The 18,817-nt window shown below is 45.8% G+C and overlaps 2 long non-coding RNA genes across 2 annotated transcripts in view; one reads left to right on the top strand and one right to left on the bottom strand.

Annotated features, from left to right (window-relative positions):
• The window catches only part of LOC122700131, a 48,200-nt gene extending 44,272 nt beyond the window's left edge, over positions 1-3,928 (top strand). The window contains exon 6 of the long non-coding RNA XR_006342727.1: positions 3,649-3,928. This is a non-coding gene — a long non-coding RNA (uncharacterized LOC122700131). The remainder of the gene's footprint in view (positions 1-3,648) is intronic.
• A 9,847-nt stretch (positions 3,929-13,775) lies between these two features.
• Positions 13,776-18,300, bottom strand: LOC122700979. The gene is made up of 3 exons (XR_006342887.1): positions 17,933-18,300; positions 17,599-17,833; positions 13,776-15,340 (listed from the first exon to the last, which is right to left on the bottom strand). It is a non-coding gene; the product is annotated as an uncharacterized LOC122700979 (long non-coding RNA).
• Between the last annotated feature and the right edge of the window lie 517 nt (positions 18,301-18,817).

The following is an 18,817-nucleotide window of genomic DNA, read 5'->3' as shown; positions in this document are numbered from 1 at the left end:
TCAGAAGATGATAGTTGAGGGAATGGGAAAGAAGCAATATGCAAAGAGCTGACAACTACTAATTTTCCAGAACTGATGGATACAAAAATCCTCCAATTGAGAGGCACAGTAATTCCTGGGTAGAGAAAATATAAATTGCTTATACTTTGCTACATTGTAGTGAAAATTCATGACACCAGAGATAATGAGAAAATCTTAAGAGAAACCACAGTAAAAAGAAAAATTCCCTACAAAGAAATGATAATTAAACAGCAATAAAGGAGGTGAGAATATTTTCTTCAGAGTGCTGAAAGAAGAAAACAGTCATCTTCAGATTCTCTGCTGAACTATCTGTCCTTCACAATGAGGGCAAAGTAAGGACTTTTCAAACAAAAAAGGACTGAAGAAGGTTTTTCACTTAGATGTCTCCATTGAAAGCAGTCCTAAAGGGTGCTCTCAGAAAGAAGGAAATTAATACCCGACGTAAGGGCTGAATGAAATAAGCAACACCGAGGGAAAAAAAGTATATGTTTGGGTAAACCTGAATAAGCCTTGTATGTAAAAAGCAACAACAGTAACACTGGCAACTGATTGCAGAGGGGTTAAAAATAAGGAAAAAGGTGCTATACAACAATAATTAGTAAGATGGAAGGGGATGATCGGAGTAAAGCATTCTAGGATTCTTCTGTTATTTTGGAAAAGAGAAGAGTAGAAAGGGAATTTATCATAAAGCTAAGGAAGCATAAACTGCTGGACTAATTATCTCACTCTTTTTTTTTTCTTAAATAAGACTCCTAAATTGAATAAACTTCAGATCCCATAAAACCTTGATCTGCTTCTGTGTGCATGTGTGTGTGCTCACTTAGTCCTGTCCGACTCTTTTGCGACCACGTGGTATGTAGCCTGCCAGGCTCCACTGTCCAAGAGCTTTTCCAGGCAAGAATACTCGAGGGGGTTGCAATTTCCTCTTCCAGGGGATCTTGCTGATCTGGGGATCGAACCTGAGTCTCTTGCATCTCCTGCATTGGCAGGCAGATTCTTTACCACTACACCACCTGGGTGAGAGGATCTACCTCTGGGGTCAGGTTAATGTTTTATATTTAGGTTGTATTAAAGCAGTATGTATGTAAAAAGTTGTAAATATAGCTACTGAAAGTATAAGAAACTGTGTAGTTTCTAATGTGATAAGGAAATTAAAGATAAGAAAATTTGATCGAGAGTTCCATGGTGGTCCAGCAGTTAAGAATCTCCCTTGCAATGCAGGGAATGTGGAGTGGATCCCTGGTCAGGGAACTTAGATCCCACATGCTGAGTGGCAACTAGGCCCAAGCGCTCTGGAGCCTGCATGCCACAACTAGAGTGCAGTTGGTATTGGCCGTCACTTGCCTCCATCAGGTTGTTCTGGGTTTCTCCTGTTAGCTGAAGGAGTCTTAGCAGGCAGTAGAATAGGCAAGACCCAGAGCACAAGTATCTTCAAGCCTCTGCCTGTGTCACACTTTTCCGTGTCTCATTGGCCAGATAACAAATCATGGCCAAAGCAAGTCTCTGTGGGAGGGATTGTATATTGGTAAGAATACAGGGATAGGCATTCATTGGGGGCTTGTTTCTATAGCAATCAACCATAACTGCAAAGGAAACATAAAAATCAACCATCCGTAAATATTATGTGGTAGTCCACATTGGATGCTGGAACAGAAGAAGGACATGGTGGAAAAACTGGTGAAATCTTAGTAAAGTCTGGAGTTTAGTTAATAATGATGTATCAATGTTAGTTTCTTATTTTGACAAATGTACTATGGTTCTGAACCCTTACATTAACATTAGGGAAATCTAGGCGAGATATATAGGAGAAACCTCTTTGCTATCTTTGCAAAACTTTTCTGTAAATCAAAACTTATTCCCTGGCAGTCCAGTAGTTCAGACTCCATGCTTCCAATGCAAGGGGCACAGGTTTGATCCCTGGTTGGGGAACTAAGATTCTACATGCCATGCATAGTGTGACCAAAAACAAATAAAAGAAGACTTATTGTTGCAAAATTAAAATTTATTTTTTAAAAAAAGAAACAACCCTCCAACACATTGAAGCACAACCCAGATAGTTTTATGGGTGATTTTTGCCAAATTATTCAAGAAACAGATATTCCTTTTTTATTTAGACTGTTTCAAAAAATGGAAAAAGAAGAGACATCTTGTAATCAACTTTATGAGGTTAGTATAATCTTAATATGCAAGCTGGTTAATGACAATATGAGAAAATAAAATTATAGGCCAACCTCAGTTATGAAGAGAAAGGCAAAAATCATAAATCAAATATTAGCAAGCTGAATATATATATAATTGACTTAGCAGTTATAAAAGAACAGTTTAAAATGAGAAAACCCAAAGTGACTTACCAAATTAAGTGCTGCAAGGAGATCAAACCAGTCATTCCTAAAGGAAGTCAACCCTGAATATTCCCTGGAAAGACTGATGCTAAAGCTGAAAGTCCAATACTTCGGCCACCTGATGTGAAGAGCCGACTCATTGGAAAAGACCCTGATGCTGGGAAAGATTGAAGGCAGGAGAAGGGGATGACAGAGGACAATACGGTTGGATGACATCACCAACTCAATGGACATGAGTTTGAGCAGGATCCGGGAGATGGTGAAGGGCAGGGAAACCTGGCCTGCTGCAGTCCATGGGGTCACAGAGAGTCAGACGTGACTGGGACCCTGCACAGCAACAACGACAAAGAAGAAAACACATAATAATCTCAATGGATGTGAACAGAAAAAGCACTTGATAAAAATTTAACTTCACTTATTATAAAAACTCTTGACCAATTCAGAATTGATGGAAACTTCCTGAACCTGATAAAGGCTGTCTAGCAAATACCAACAGCAAACAATTTCCTTGGTGGCAAAATATTTGAGGCATTTCCTTTAAAATCATGCATGGGAGAAATCTACCTGCTATTGCCAACATCATTCAACTTTGTGCTACATGTTTTAGCCAGCAGAGTGAGACAAAAAAATAATAGTAATAATAATAAAATTTACAATGGAAGAAAAAATTGCAATTTTATGTGCAGATGACATGATTGTCTACAAAAAAAAATTCAAGGAAATCTACGGGTAAACTGAAGAAAGAGTTCAGTAAGATGGCTGGATGTAAGGTCAATGTACAAAAATTCATGTACAAATGTACATGACAGGTACAGTGTACAAACTGTTGTCTCTAGTTGTCTCCAGGAGGAAAGATGAGAGACAGGATGGAGGATAGGCTTTACTCACATGTGTAAAGTTTATTTCTTAAAGGGCAGAAAGAGAAAGAAGGTCTGAAGCAAATAAAATCTTACTTGTTAAATCTGGATGTTAAATCTTATTTATTTTTTTATTATTTTTTAATCTTATTTATAATATATGGTTTTCTTTTTTATTTTTAATTATTTTTTTGCCTTATTTTATTTTTTTGGTTTTCTTTTTTAAAAGTTTCTGTGTAAAATACATAAATCACATAGAGTGATTTATGCAACAGATATGTGTCTTAGGAATTATAATTTAAAAATGAAAAATGAGCCTGCTGACGATTCCAACACCATTTTGCTACCTGTGTTCCCCTTGCCCATTCCTTGTCTTAAGCCCTATCCTGAATGTTGTATCTATAAATTCTTTGCTGTTTTAAAAATAGAGTTTGAGAACTTCCCTCGTGGCAAAGTGGATAGGAATCCACCTGCCAATGCTGTGGACATGCGTTCTATCCCTGGTCCAGGAAGATTCCACATGCCTAGGAACAGCTAAGCCCCTGTGCCATGACTACTGAGCCTGCGCTCTAGACCCCACAAGCTGCAGCTATTGAGCTCAAGTGCCTAGAGCTCTGCAACAAGAGAAGCCACTGCAATGAGAAGCCCTAGCATCACAACGAAGAGTAGCCCGTACTGACCACAGTTAGAGAAAGCCCGAGTGCAGCAGCAAAGACTCACCACAGCCAAAAAAAAAAAAAAGAGTTTGATGTATCATATTTTTTCTATACTTTTCCATGTGTTCGAAATGCTTCAAAATTAAAGTGAATAAAGCTAAATGTGTCTGTTTACAATCTTGAAAAGAAAAATGATTCTAAGAAAGAAAATTTGGAAAGAGTACCTTGGTGGAGAACTCTGGTTTCTTTATGTGTGTCCACTTCGCTATTCATGCAACGATATTTCCTGAGCAAGTGTGTCCCTAGTGCCAGGAATTGGGGACTTGGGCTCTTCGAGTTGTTGGGTGGGTGGCTGAGGCTGGGATCACGTGTGTGAGTTGCACTAGCATGGGGACTGGAGCACGGTTGCCACTCAATGTACGGGGACTATTACTATTATCGGGTCTTAAGAAATGGCACAGCTGCCAAGTTTTTAGCTGCCAAGGCAAAAAAAAAAAAAGCATCTGTCCCTCATTAATCCTAGCCTTGGCTTCATTGGGCCCAGTGCCTGCTCGTTACAGTCAATGTTCAGCCTGTCTGACGCAGTTCTGGAGGCCAGCAGCCCGGCGTGTAAACAAGTCATCGCCAGTAGGGCTCTTGGTGGTATAACTTGGGCGCTGGAGGGCATGGAGGTTGCAGGGAGGCCTGTAGATTTCCTGAGCCAGAGAGTGAAGGACGGAGCCCTGGTGGGGGTGTGATTGCTCCTACAGGAGACGCGCAGTCTCCCTGGGCCTCTGCCCAGGCCTGGCTTTGGCCCTTCTTCCTTGCTGCCCGTGCCTTTCTGCGTCACCTTCAGCCACACAATCAAACATGTATAACAAAAGAAAATAAACAAGACATCCAACTTGGGTAGCCTGGGTAGCATTTACTGTTTGCTGTTGCTGAGAATCTGTCTTTGAACTAAAAGGCACAGTGTGTGGGGCAGGGTTGCGGGTGGGGGTGCAGAGTGTCTGCCTTCACTATTCTAGAACAGAAGAATCACCCAGGTCTCCGAAAACTCTGGAAGCCCTTGCGTGCTAAAATGCTTGGGGAATGTGCGGATGCTCAGGAGTCCTGTCTGGCGACTGTGAGCATGGTGGCTTAGACGCCGGGTGTGGGGCATGTCTTGGAGGATTGGGGAACCCCTCCCAGGGCCCAACACCCACTGCACATGGCAGACAGCCTGGCACTGGACTCTGCTGGAGTTTTGGTTGGAAGATGGAGGCTTTGAAACTCCACTAGAGTCTGACGCCAGCCAGTTTCCTTCTTGTCTGGAGCCGGGGAAGACCTGGGTCCAAGCACGTCCAAAGTCCAAGCCTTCTACCTGGACTTACAGCCCTGAAACTGGGCCTTGGCTCTGTGGCCTGGGAGCCTGCGAGCCTCCCTCTGGTTGGCTGGTGGGGAGGGAAGCTGTAGGAGTGCCCGGCCTGCTGCTCCTGTCAGGACCTTTCTTTCTTTCCCCATCGCCCCAAGCCCAGAACTCTGTAGCTCCCTGCCAGCGCTGCAGCCTCACAGGCTGGCAAAGCCTGCTTGGACGAAGACTCACAATTTGTGAGTCATGGCCTGTCTCAGACCAGGGACCACGGGCCGTGCTGAGTCACTTGGGCTTGTCTGTTCTGAGAAATGCTGGGAGGGCCAGCCTTGCAGGCACTGGGGGGAGTGGTGGAGCCTACCCTTGACTGCTGGGTGGACTGGCTTCAGCTCAGGGGTATTAGAGCTGATCCACTGGGGTCACTGCTCCCTGGAGAGAGGCTTTTGGAGAGGCCTTTGGAGCCCAGGTTGGTGTTGCTTTGTCGGGGCCTCTGCCTCAGGAAGCCCTACATGATCAGGTCCCCGCAGTCCCTGGGACTCTGCTCCCCATCAGCTCTGACTGAGACACACCTCGTATAATTGAGGCTGGTGCAGTGGGCAGTCTGCCCAAGGTCTCTCGGGAAGTCTTAAGAGTCAGAGTTTTGGGCTTCCCTGGTGGCTCAGATGGTAAAGAATCTGTCTGCAGTGCAGGAAACCTGGGTTTGATCCCCTGGAGAAGGGAATGGCTACCCACTCCAGTATCCTTGCCTGGAGAATTCTGTGGACAGAGGAGTCTGGTGGGCTACAGTCCATGGGGTCACAAAGAGTCAGGCACAGACACGACTGAGTGACTAATACTTTCTGGTCAGCCAGGGAGGGCCAGGCTGCTGTCCTGGGTCCTCCAGTAGCTCACTCAGCCTTCCTGCACTACTTACTTAGAAAACAAGGACTGAAGTGATAACAGTGAGAAGCACCTTTTGTCTTTTTTTTCCTGCTCATTAGATAGGCAAAAAATTGAAGGACTAATAATGCCCAGTGTTGAAGGGAAAACAGGGAAACAGGTACTATACTATGAATATGGCAGGGAGCAAGGGGCCCAGCCTGCTCCTGATGAGCCAGCTGGCAGGAACTGTTAGTCTTTAACCAGCAGCACACTTCTAAGGACATTTCATAAAAAAAACTTACACAATGATACCAAATCATCTTGCAGTTCCAAGTATATCTACAAGGGTAGATAACACAGAAAGTTATGTTCACGTCCCTGCAGCTTAGTTTGCAATTGTTAAAAAAAAATAGCAAAAGCCTTAATGTCTATCAATAGGGTGAAATAAACTAGACTCTGTACTATTGAATCTTCATAGCTGTTAAAAAAATGAGGTAGATCTGTATGTACCAACTGCTATGAAAGGATGTTTGTGATATGTTACAAAGTGAAAACAAGTTACAGAACCATGCGTTTAATATGATCTCATTCAACAAACAGCTGTGTGTGTGTGTGTGTGTGCACACGCACACACATGCACATACATAGGTACAGAGGGAAAGGTCTGGAAGATCAGTGGTGGTTTTCTCTGGGAGGGGACTGATAATTGAGGTAATAGGAGACTTTCACTTTTTAATCTATATATTGCTATATTGTGTGATTTTTTTTTTACACGTGTGTCTTTACTTTCAAGTAAAAAGAAAAAAACAATTAAAAAAAAAAGCAATTGTCCTTATGTGTCATGAGGACTTGAATGAGCATGTGTGTATATACATGTGCATGCATGTGAGATGGGGGAGAGATTTCTCCTGTCTCTCCCAGGACTGACAGCTCTTCCCAGGCAGGCTCCGTCTTCCCTCCGGTCAAATTGCCCAGTCGGTGCCACAGCTGGGTGTAACTCCCATTCCTAAACGACTTCCCATGTCTACCCTCCCAGCCTCCATGTGACTCCCCACCCCAGAGCCCCCTGCCCATCTCCTTTGTGGCCTCTTCACACTGGTTTTCCAACCCCCTCCTCCACCACCACCTGTAGTCGCTCTGCGGGTCCCTCCACCACAGGGTCCTGCCCCTCTCTGCTCTTCATTTATATGCATGCAAAGAGGGGCTTAATAAAAGTTCGGTCAGTGACCTAAGAATGAATAATAAAGAACCGTGAGTGGGAAGAGGGATGGAAAGAGACCTCTGAGATCAGCCAGCCCACTTTTCTACCCAAACACCCAGATGCCCTTGGCTTGACACCTCTGGTGATGGGGTGGCCACACCCACCCAAGGCAGCTCACCCCTTCTTCCTGTATTGAGTGAGTGGTTTCTTTGGGTTAATCAGGAGCAGGGGCTGTGGCTGAGCATTTCCAGGTAGATTTAAAGCCCATGGTCAGTTCAGCCAGCAGTTTAGAAGTTGATCCGGCGTGAGATGAAATCCCTCCGGGTCTCCAGCCAGGAGAGACCATAGCTGCTGCAGGTGACGCCTCATCCAGTTTCAGCAGGTCAACCCCACCCTAACCACCACGTTGGGAGAGTAGATTAAGCATTAAAAACGAACTAATTAGTACTTCAGGGTAGCTTCATTCAGAAAATTACCGCACCAAGGAGGTGTCTCATTTAGAACCGACTTAATTAAAAGACACTTGGTAAATTCCTGTAACAGATGAAGACACCACTTTCCAGAAATGCCATAATCGAAAAGTTTTTACTGCGTATATCAAATGGTTATTAAAACTTTAATATCCTAATTCCTTAAGAATGCCGTTGCCAGTGACAAACAGCAACCCTGGCAACAAAGGAGTCAATTGTTCCCTCCTCTTGGCTCTGTGAACCTCAGGAAGTCGTTACTTCTCTGGTGGACTCCGATCTGCACATTCTTAATTGCCTGTGAGTACATGCCAGCTCCGGGAGGAATCCACCATAAAGATTATTAATGGGAAGAAGACTGTTTCTGACTGGTTGACTTCTGGTTTAGGGAAAAAAAGCATGGCAGGGGTTGGTTGAATATCTGCCATGTGTGTGGGCTGCGGTCTGGAGGGAGCACAGAGATGCTGAGTGAGTTGTCCAAGTTGCCCAGTAAGCTGGAGGTTGGAAAGGAGGCCTTGCCCATCAGTGTGTGATGGCCAGGCTTGGCTCCTGCCCCAGATGCGGCCTGAGGCAGGCAGGATGAAGTGAGCAACGTCCTCTGCGCCCCCCACCCTCACTTGAGGGCTTCCTTCCAGTCTAGTTCTCCTGGGACCAGCACTTCTCCCTGGGGGAGAAGGATGGGGACCAGGCCTTCCCTCAGGCACCTGGCCCTGGTGTGGCTCAGGGGAAGAACCTGGCAAATGGTGGAAGGTTGGGCAGTGGGTCCATTGACCCAGGGGAAGTTGACAAAATGCAGACTCTCCCAGGCTTTGGGAGGCAAGGGGACTGAGGAAGCTTGTGAACAGGGTGGGGGCCCTCTCAGGATAAACAGACACCTTTTTGCTGGCTTGCTGCGGGGCTGGTAAGTGGTATGACCATTCCTCACTTCTGTTTCTTCACCTACAAAAGAGGTGGAAGCACCACGAGAGCCTGGTTTGGAGACTGTGTGATCTGAATTTAAATCTTGCTTAGTTGTGTTTTTCGGTATTTGGAGCCTCTGTTATTTAACCTTGCAAAATGGGGTATGTTTCCCCAGGTCATGCAGGTGAGTCAGCATGAGCATATTTGAGGGTACCAGGCAGGGCTCAATACATTGATTGGTTTTGATTGTTCCTACCCCTTCTGGCTTCCTTGGTGGTTCAGAAGGTAAAGAATCCGCCCACAACGTGCAAGACTCGGGTTTGATCCCTGGGTCGGGAAGATCCCCCAGAGAAGGAAATGGCAACCCACTCCAGTCTTCTTGCCTGGAGAATCCCGTGGATGGGGGAGGCTGGTGGGCTACAGTCCATGGGGTCACAAAGAGTCAGACATGACTGAGGGGCTAACACACACACACACACACACCCCTTTAGCTGGGTTTGCAGGAAGAGGAAAGGGAGATGGTGTGCTGGTGTCACATCCAGATGGCGAGCAGGGGTTCCCAGCTGACTTACTCACCAAGGCTCTGACAACAATCAGGCCCTCAAGATGCAGCTGAGGAGGGTTTGTTATTGGTCACCCAGACCTGTTCAAGCACCCCAGGGTGTCTTTTCTCTCACACCAGCAGATGGAGCTCACAGTGGGTAGTGCAAGGGCTGCCTGCAGACTCTGAGAATAGGCTGAGTGCAGTGCTCCATGGGAACCATTGGAATCAGCTGGCCAACAACCTCATCAGACGGATGGGGGTACTAGGCGCAGGGAAGGCATTTCAGGTTCCCATCCGGAGAGCCACGGCTGAGGTCCCTGGTCCTCCGGACACCCCCACCCTGTCCTTAATGGTTCTTTATTCTTTAAAATTTAATTTTTAAATAGCTTTATTTTATTTTTCTTAATTTTTATTTTTTATTGAAGTATCATTGCTGTATAATATTATGTAAGTTACAGGTATATACAATGATTCACAATTTAAAAAAAGATTTATTTATTTATTTGGTTGTGTCGGGTCTTAGTTGCAGCACCCAGGATCTTTGTTGCATCTTTCAGGATCTTTTGTTGCGGCCCACGGATTCTCTTCTTGTGGCGCTCAGGCCTAGTTGCTTCACGGCATGGGGTATCTTAGTTCCCCGACCAGGGATTGAACCTGTGTCCCCTGTGTTGGCAGGCATATTCCTAACCACTGAACCACCAGAGAAATCCCCACAGTGGTTCACAATTTTTTTTTCACAGAAAAAATAATTTTATTATTATTATTTTTTTCCATTTATTTTTATTAGTTGGAGGCTAATTACAATATTGTAGTGGTTTTTGCCATACATTGACATGAATCAGCCATTGATTTACATGTGTTCCCCATCCCGACCCCACCTCCCGCCTCCCTCCTCACCCCATCCCTCTGGGTCTTCCCAGTGCACCAGCCCCGAGCACTTGTCTCATGCATCCAACCTGGGCTGATGATCTGTTTCACCCTTGATAATATACATGTTTCGATAATGTTCTCTCAAAACATCCCACCCTCACCTTCTCCCACAAAGTCCAAATTTTTAAAGGTAGTATTGTTGCAGGAAAGGGGACCCCTTCCAGGGCTCGAAACTGGGCTCTTGTCTAACACTCGGAAATGAATTGTCCGAAGAGACACATGTGCTGACAAAGCAAGAAATTTTATTGGGAAAGGGCTCCCGGGTGGAGAGCAGGAGGGTAAGGGAACCCAGGAGGATAGTTCTGCCACGTGGCTCACAGTCTCAGGTTTTATGGTGATGGGATTAGTTTCTGGGTTGTCTTTAGCCAGTCATTCTGACTCAACCACCTTCCCGGTGGTGCAGGCCTTGTTCGACAGAGATGGATGCCAGAGAGAAGGATTCTAGGAGGTGGTCTCCTTTTGACCTTTCCCGAACTCTTCCCGTTGGTGGAGGCTTATTAGTTCCGTGTTCCTTACCGGGACCTACTGTCATAAAACAACTTATGCAAATGGTTACTATGGTGCCTGGCCAGGGTGGACGGTTTCAATCAGTGTGCTTCCCCTAACAGTACTCCTTTTATAAAGTATTGGCTATATTTCTCCATATTGTACAATATATCCTTGAAGTTTGGTTATTTTTATTGGAGTATAGTTGCTTTCTCAGTGGTTCTTTTGCGGGGGAGGCAGCGAGGTCTTTATCCACCTGGGTCATTGCCCCTTGTCCTACTCTGACCCCTACCGCCCATTCACCCAAAGCCCATTCACTATGAGTCCGGCAACACCCTCATCCCCAATTTGACATATTTTTAATATTCCATCTGAACAATTTTTTGCATTCTGTAGTTTTTCAAGGAGTTTCTTAAGCCATTTCTTATTTACGACAGTTCTGCCTTAACTCAGGTCAACCGGTGAACTTGAGAAGCTTCTAGGAAGAAATGAATGAGACCTTCTCTGTCCTGTCTTGATTTGCTGAGGGAGGTTGTGTGAATGGTCACATTGGTACTCAGGGAGGAAGAAGAAAAAATGTCCCCCCTCCTTCAAAACACAGAATAAATTACAATAACAAAAGTAGCAAGAATAAAATAATTCTGTTTCTTGGAATAAGTGTTTCTTGTTCCTAGTTGTAGGGACCCCCATTTTCACCTTCTCATACGGTGCTGATTCATCAGAAATAGTGTAACCTTTACAAAAATTTCATCTGAGTGAGATATTTATTTGCAATGGTGTTTGAGTACGTTATTTTTTTCCTGTGCTTTACGTGTCAATATTGTCCTTATTTTAAGATAATATGCATGCTCTCCTGCCAAGGAACCTTTACACAGATGCAAACAAACAAAAATTCCTTCATATTCTGAGAAAATGAGGCACAGCCTGGAAAAGGAACAGGAAGGAAATATCAGTCTCAACTTGGGTCACAGACATATGGCAGAAATGTCTGTAAAGTCAGTGCACAAAGAAACAGTGCGCCTGGGTGAAGGGTCATGTTGGTAGGACCACTAAATAAAGAATAATTAAAAGATAAGGAGAAAAAAAAGAAGGAAATGGAAGACCTTGGGAGGAAGTCATTCATGTGTAGAAGAAGGGGCACTCCTTCCCTGGTAATTAGAACACCAAGAATTTCTCACTCTCCTTATTTTCCATTCCCTTTCATCTCTCCCCCCTGCCCAGAGGAGGGGGGATTCCTGGAGGGACTTGGAAGTGTAAATGGGGCCCTTTTCTCTAGCACATTCCCCGAAGGAGTCACTGAAGAACTAAAGGGCTGAATAATTTAAAAGCAGACTGTACAGCCAGTAGAAAATAGAATTATTAACTTTCTGGAAAGGGAAGATGTTTCAAAGATGGAAACAGTGGATGAAAATGTAGACCAGTAGGTGGTGGATTGACGAGGTCTGAATTTCCATATGTAAACCAAAACCAAAACAAAACATAATTGAAGGGAAAACATGCCTGAAAGCTTTAAAAATGCACCATTTGAACCAGTAATTCAATTTCTGGGGAGTCTTTGCTAATGAATAGACATTACACATGGAATTTGGTTATGTATAAAGTTGTTTATTGTAGAATTATTTATGAAAGCAGGGGGAAAAAAACAGAAAATAACCTGAACATGCTGTGATTGAGGAATAGCGCAGCCCATTGAAAAGAATATTGTGAAGTCATTTTAAATGCTCTTTGTAAAAATGTTCCCTGAGAGGCAGTGATACAATGCATTAGCAACACAGGCTTGGGGTCGACTGGACCTGGGTGAGAAGTCAGGTGCTACCTGTGTAACCTTGGGACTTAATCTCTCTCCCTAAGCCTTAGTTTATACATCTGTAAAATGGGAGATAATAATAGCACCTACCTTAAGGGGTTATTGTGTCACATGAAATAATTTTGATAAAGTACTCAGCTCAAAGTAAGCCCTCAGCTGTCACATATTATGATTATTATTACTTTTGTATAACATAGAAAAATTATCTCTGTTCATTCACCTTAATTCAGAAAATATTTATTGAGGTCCCATTTGTGCCAAATACTGTGCTACATACTGGAGCCATAGCTCCAGCTATTAAATAAATTAATGCTAAATGAAGAGAAGTCAGAAGGAAGGCATGCAGCATGAACACAGACATGTTAAAAAATAAAAGATGCCCGGGAGGAAAAAACAGATGAAAGAAAAATAAATCAAGGTGTTAGCTGTAATTTCTTTGGATAGTGAGGCCATTTGGTGGTCTGTCCTTGCTACCCATTTTTCTTTAATGAGTATGAATTTCTCTTATGAGTAGTGACAAAGTTCCTATGTTTTTAAAAAGTCAGAGAAAAATGATGGAGCGCACTGATTAGCCTTTTTTTTTTTTTTTACACTATTCATATCATTTTATTTATTGACATATAGTTGATTTACAATGTTGTGTTAGTCTCTGGTATTCAGCAAAGTGATTCAGTTATACATTTATACATATATTTTTTTCAGGTGCTTTTCCATTATAGGTTATTACAAGATACTGAATATAGTTCCCAGTCCTATACCTAGTAGGACCTCACTGTTAATCTACTTTACATATGGTGCTGCATATCTGTCGATCCCAAGCTCCTAGTTTATCTCTCTCACCCCTTTTCCCCTTTGGTAACCTAAAGTTTGTTTTCTATGTCTGTGAGTCTGTTCCTGTTTTGGCAATAAGTTCATTTGTATCATTCTTTTTAGACTTCACATATAAGAGATATCATTTGATATTGGTCTTTCTCTGCCTGGCTTTACCTCACTTACTAGGATAATCTTTAGGTCCAACCATATGGCTGCAAATGGCATTATTTCATTCTTTTTACAGCTGGGTAATATTCCACTGTATATACGTACCACATCTTCTTTATCCATTCATCTGTCGATGAACATTTAGCTTGCTTCCACGTCTTGGCTATTTTCCATAGTGCTGCTATGAACACTGGTGTGCAAGTATCTTTCTGAATTAGCGTTTTGGTCTTTTCTGGATATATGCTCAGGACTGGGATTGCCAGATCATATGGTAACTCTATTTTTAGTTTTTTAAGGAAATCCATGTTGTTCTTCATAGTGGCCGTACACTATTCATATCATTTTTATTTTAAATCATGTGATGTATTACCTATACAAAATGAATACATTTTTCAAACAATAAGTAAAAATTATTCAGATATATTCTTCCCTGCCCCTCAATGAAAATGAAAGCAGTCACATGACTTTTTCTGACCATGCTTGCATAATTAAAGGTCCTGATTAGCCTTTTAAGGGCCAGCATCGCACCATGAACTAAGGAAATACTCAGTACTTTTGGTCACAAGACAGTGAGGAGGCAGCCTCAGGACAGTGGCCTGGGAGGCCCTGATATCTTTTCAGTCATGGAGTTCCCTGCTGTGGGGCTGTGGCCTGGAGATGGGCAGGACAGCGTCTTTTCTTTCTCCAACAGGAATGGTCCTTGGAGGCCTGGCTCCACCGCCTGCACTGGAAGCCTTCTCAGTCTCCTGGGAACCTCTCCTTACCCCATCCTAAACTTCTGTTTGGAGAGAACTTGGCAGCTCCTCTGAAGTCACCCTCCCTCCCAGCTGTGGGACACTTAGCGAATCTCTGGTGCCTCTGTGTGGGCAACCCACCCAGGCTGGCGGACCGGTGGGCTTCTTTCCTGGCGGACCGGTGGGCTTCTTTCCTGAGTCTGCAGTCATGAAACATCCAGCTCTATGAATCAGGGTTTCTTCCCTGCGCCAGCAGGTGGCTTTTCATGCAAAAAGCATCCCTTTGTTCCCTTTCTGAGACCCAGTTAGGTATCAAAGGCTTCCTTCCCTGGGGAGATGCCAAGAAAGTGGCCACCCCACTGCTCTGGGGAGGGGCAGGAGAAGGGCTCCAGGGGTCAAGGGCACTTCTTTGGTTACCAGTCCTGCTGGGTGCATGCATTCCTCCTTCCCTCTTCTGGCCCTCACTCCATGCATTTCTAAATAGGATGAGTAGAGGGTGGGGCAGCTGGGATCACTGCCAGGACTGGGACAGTGCAGTCAGGACACAGGCTTATTGCAAAATCAGTGAGCCTTCGTGGTGGCTCTCCTCATCATCCCATTTCACAGATAGGAAGACTGAGGTGCTGAGACATTAAGCTACATGTCCAAGGTCACCCCTTTACTAGGTGGTGGAACTGGCATGAAAAGCAAACCAGGTGTAATGGACCAGTCAGCACAGAATCTTTAAGGAGACTGGCTTAGGTTTGGACATAGAACTGGGGCCCCGCAGCCTGAGTTCTGACCTTCACCAAACTCTTCAGACCTTGGGTAAGTTCTTTCATTTCTGAGCATGGTAGGCAAAACAGTGTTTACCGCCTGCCTAAAATGTATGGGTCCTAGTGCCCAGAACCTGTGACTACATTTCCTCACATGGCAAACGGGACTTGGCAGATGTGCTGAGTTAAAGATCTTGAGATGGGCCTGGATATCCCAGTGGGACCAAAGTAGTCAGAAGGCTTCTTCAAGCAGAAGACAGGAGAGTCCGTGGGAAGAGGGGACACACCAGAGCAGAGATGAGGGAGGTTAAGAGCTGCTACGCCCCAGGTGTTGGATGAGTTCAAGAGCCAAGGAAAGCTGGCTGCTTCTAGAAGCTGAAGAAGGCAAGAAAATGATTCTTTCCTAGATCCTCCTGAAGGAATGCAGGCATAAGGACACTCTGATGTGAGGACTTCTGACCTCCAGAGCTGTAAGATAATAATATTTGTGCTGTTTTGAGTTATTAAGGTTGTGGTAATTTGTTACAGTGGCAACAGGAAACATACACAGGGTCTCAGCCATGCCTCTGTAAACAAGCCTCAGAGTGGCCGGGGGGCCAACACACTGCACTTTCTCCACAGGCGGCCGAGTCTCAGCCAGTGGGGCCTGGAGTTATTTGGACTGATTTTGTGGGTTTTCTTTGGGCTTCTTGATCCCTGGCTGCATTTCCTCATGGAAGGATCTGTTGCTTTGCCTCTTGTTCCCACTAGGGGGTGCCCTGTGATGAGGGCAGGGAGGAAAAGAGTGAGGGAGGCTTTGCAGGGCGGGCCTTGTTGGGGGTTGCTGGGCCCTTGCCTTGAGACCAGCCCCTCAAAGGTCAATACTGCCCTCTGGCTCCCATGTATAATTAGATCCCTTGCTCTGGCCTCGCTCCCCAGAAGGGCCTGGGTTGAGCGCACCCGTAAAGAGCGCTCTGCTCTCTATTTGGCCCGGTTCTCTGCTGTGTTCCCAGCACAGGCACAGTGACTCTCACGGAGCAGGTGGTCAAGAGTTGTTTGTTGAATGAGTGATACAGTGACACAGACACACAGTTCAGCAAACCACACCGTCATCTCTGTACCAGGACACACACTTAGGTACCTACGTGCAAGTGAGCACACCAACACACACCCAGGGAGGAATGTGCACACACACATACATATATAGGAATGTGTACACATGCACCTTAATTCAGCAAATATTTATTAAGGTCCTATTTGGGCCAAATACTGCACTACATACTGGAGCTATAGCAGTAAATAAATTAATGCTAAATAAAGAGAAATAAGAAGGTAGGCATGCAACATGAACACAGACATGTTAAAAAATAAAAGGTGCCCAGGAGAAAAAAAAAAGATGAGAGAAAAATAAACCAAGGTGTTATCTGTAATTTCTTTGGATAGTGAGGCCATTGGGTGGTCTGTCCTTACTACCCATGTGCACACACACATGTTGTTGAAATTCACACGTGTTGTTGAACTCCTCTACTTAAGGAAGAGGAACCTCTGTTTTGTGGAGACAGTTGAGATGCCAGCTAGCTTAGTGGGGCCTTGGAAGTTTTCATGAATCAACTTGTTGGGCCCAGCAGCTGAGGAAGACTAGGCAGGAAGGAGGGGGAAGATTTCCCATTGATAGTTGGTGGGTAGCCAGATGCTGGCTGCCGTTGGTGGGTACACACACCTGCACACCACGGGAGCTAGAGCTGGGCATGGGGAGGGACTGGGACCCCCACAGATGTCTGAGTCCACCTCCCTCCAAGGGGGGATGAGCCCCGACAGGTTAGGCCTTGAGTCATAACCCACCTGGGATCCTGGAGAAAGCCCAACATTAGGGCCTTCTCAATGTTGATCTGATATTTTAAGAGACAGGGCAGGAAGGCAGGGTACTGAACAGAAAAGAGCCTGCTTGGGATGGGGAAAAGGCTGGCTTTGAGTCCAGGCTGTCATTGACCAGCTGGGTGACCTTGGGCCAGTTGATGAGTGTTAGCTTCCTCCTCTGTGAAATAGGCTGATGAAGGCACCGACTTGTCAAGGGTGGAGGGAGGATTAAGAGTCAGGTGCTTAAGTTGTTGCCAAAGAACCAAAAAATGGTCATAGCTTAAGAAAATCGAGGCAGTCAATACAAAGTCTACTCAAGCCATCCTAGACCCAAATAACTGGGGAGAAGAAGAGGAACCCCCACAGCCTAGAATCCTGCTCCAGGCAGGTTAAATCCTGGGAGGGGGATAACCCACGCTGACCAGTGCTGACTTGCTGTGTGACCTTTAGTAAATTGCTTTGCCTCTCTGAATCCCAGCTGTCCCATTTGAGCTCACGAGGCTCAAATGAGACCATGTATTTGAAATTTTAGGGTAAGTGAGGAATTCTCACTTAATTGGGAGCATCTCTGGCCATCCTAGGATAGTCATTATTTTTTTAAAAGTTATTTTAAAAAAGTCTATTGTGTGCTCGCTTCGGCAGCTTATATACTAAAAAAGTCTATTGAATTTGTTACAATATTGTTTCTGTTTTATGTTTTGATTTTTTGGTCATGAAACATGTGGAATCTTAGCTCCCCGACTGACCAGGGATCGAACACAAACCCCCTATCTTGGAAGGCAAAATCTTTAACCACTGGATTGCCCGGGAAGTCCCGGACTTGCATTATTGATGATACCAGTCTGCCAGGCAAACTGACCCTTAGTTGCTGACCACAGTCCTCCTCCTACCTCTCACAGCAGGCTCATGGGTGTTCACTGAGGCTGTTGACGAGATCCAGTAGCACCAGCTGGGCCTCTGCAGGCCTGGCTTCAGTTGCTCCTGTTTCCTCATCTAAACTCAGAACACGGCCCAGACAGGGTCCCTAGCCAGCATGGCTCCTGGAGCCCACATGTCCTGGGTGTCAAGATGGCAAGTCCCCAGTCTCTCGGAACATCCTGGATTCTGCCCTCTGTGAGCTCCCTCCTGGAGGTCGAAATATGGGGGAAATACAAGTCGTACAGGCAGATGAATCAGGGCCTGGCCAGACCCTCCCTGCTGGCACCAGTGCTGAGGAGGTCTCACCTGCTGACCCCGGTGCTCCCATGGCTGGACCCCGGGCATGTTCACCTTCCTGGTTCCTCAGCGTGGCCTGTGGGACTGTGGGCTGCTGAGACGGGAGTGGGTTGTTAGATTCAGAGTCACTGACTCGGCGTCCATTGCTGCGCCCCGTCTTCTCATCAGTCCTTGCTAAGCGAGGAGACCCAACCCCCCAGGGCCTGGTCCCCTGCCAAGTCCACACTGCCCAGGGTGATCGGGAGGGGTGGCTGCCGCCTTACGCCGTGGTGATGGCTGTCCGACCTGGGTCACTGGTGCCGGGTCGGTGGGTAGCCTTGTCTCTGAGCCCGCCACGCCCTCCCTTGACTCATTCGGAGGCAGCACTTCCACGAGGGTTTTTGGCCTCTGAATTCACCTTTGGTTTGGTTTCTGCTCGGGCAGCTCAGAGCAGTTTTGTTTTTAAGTGCAAACCCACAGAACTGCTTTCCCCTTTCTCTGATCCCCCAAAACAAACAAAGGATGTTGGTCTGCATTTTGGTTTGTTTTGAAGCTGAGGGAAATGGGTCACCTCAGGAGCGTCGAGGGTGGCCAGGCTGGTCAGGGAAGCGTGAGAGTGTCTGGGGAGGGCAGGGTGGGGGCCCCGGGTGGCGCCTCACTCCCTCCCAGGGCGGGCTGGCCAGCCCACCCCGTGTGGGCCCTGCTTCCATGGGGTTTCCAATCACCAACGGGGATGCTTGGAGCTGGGGACTCCTTGTGGGGCCAGGAAGGGCCCCGCGTTGATGGCAGGAGGCCTGGGTCTGAGGTGTGCCTCTGAGGCCCCTTGCTGTGTGGTGTCAGGCAAGGCCTGCCCCTCTGTGAGCTTTCATGTCCTCCCTGGTGAAACTGGAATTGGGCTCCACGTTGCACTCGGAG

The sequence above is a fragment of the Cervus elaphus genome, chromosome 9, assembly GCF_910594005.1.
Source record: "Cervus elaphus chromosome 9, mCerEla1.1, whole genome shotgun sequence".
In the NCBI taxonomy this organism is placed as follows: Eukaryota; Metazoa; Chordata; class Mammalia; order Artiodactyla; family Cervidae; genus Cervus; species Cervus elaphus.
The sequence above is the reverse complement of the archived record's forward strand: the minus strand, read 5'-3'. Positions and strand labels throughout refer to the sequence as shown.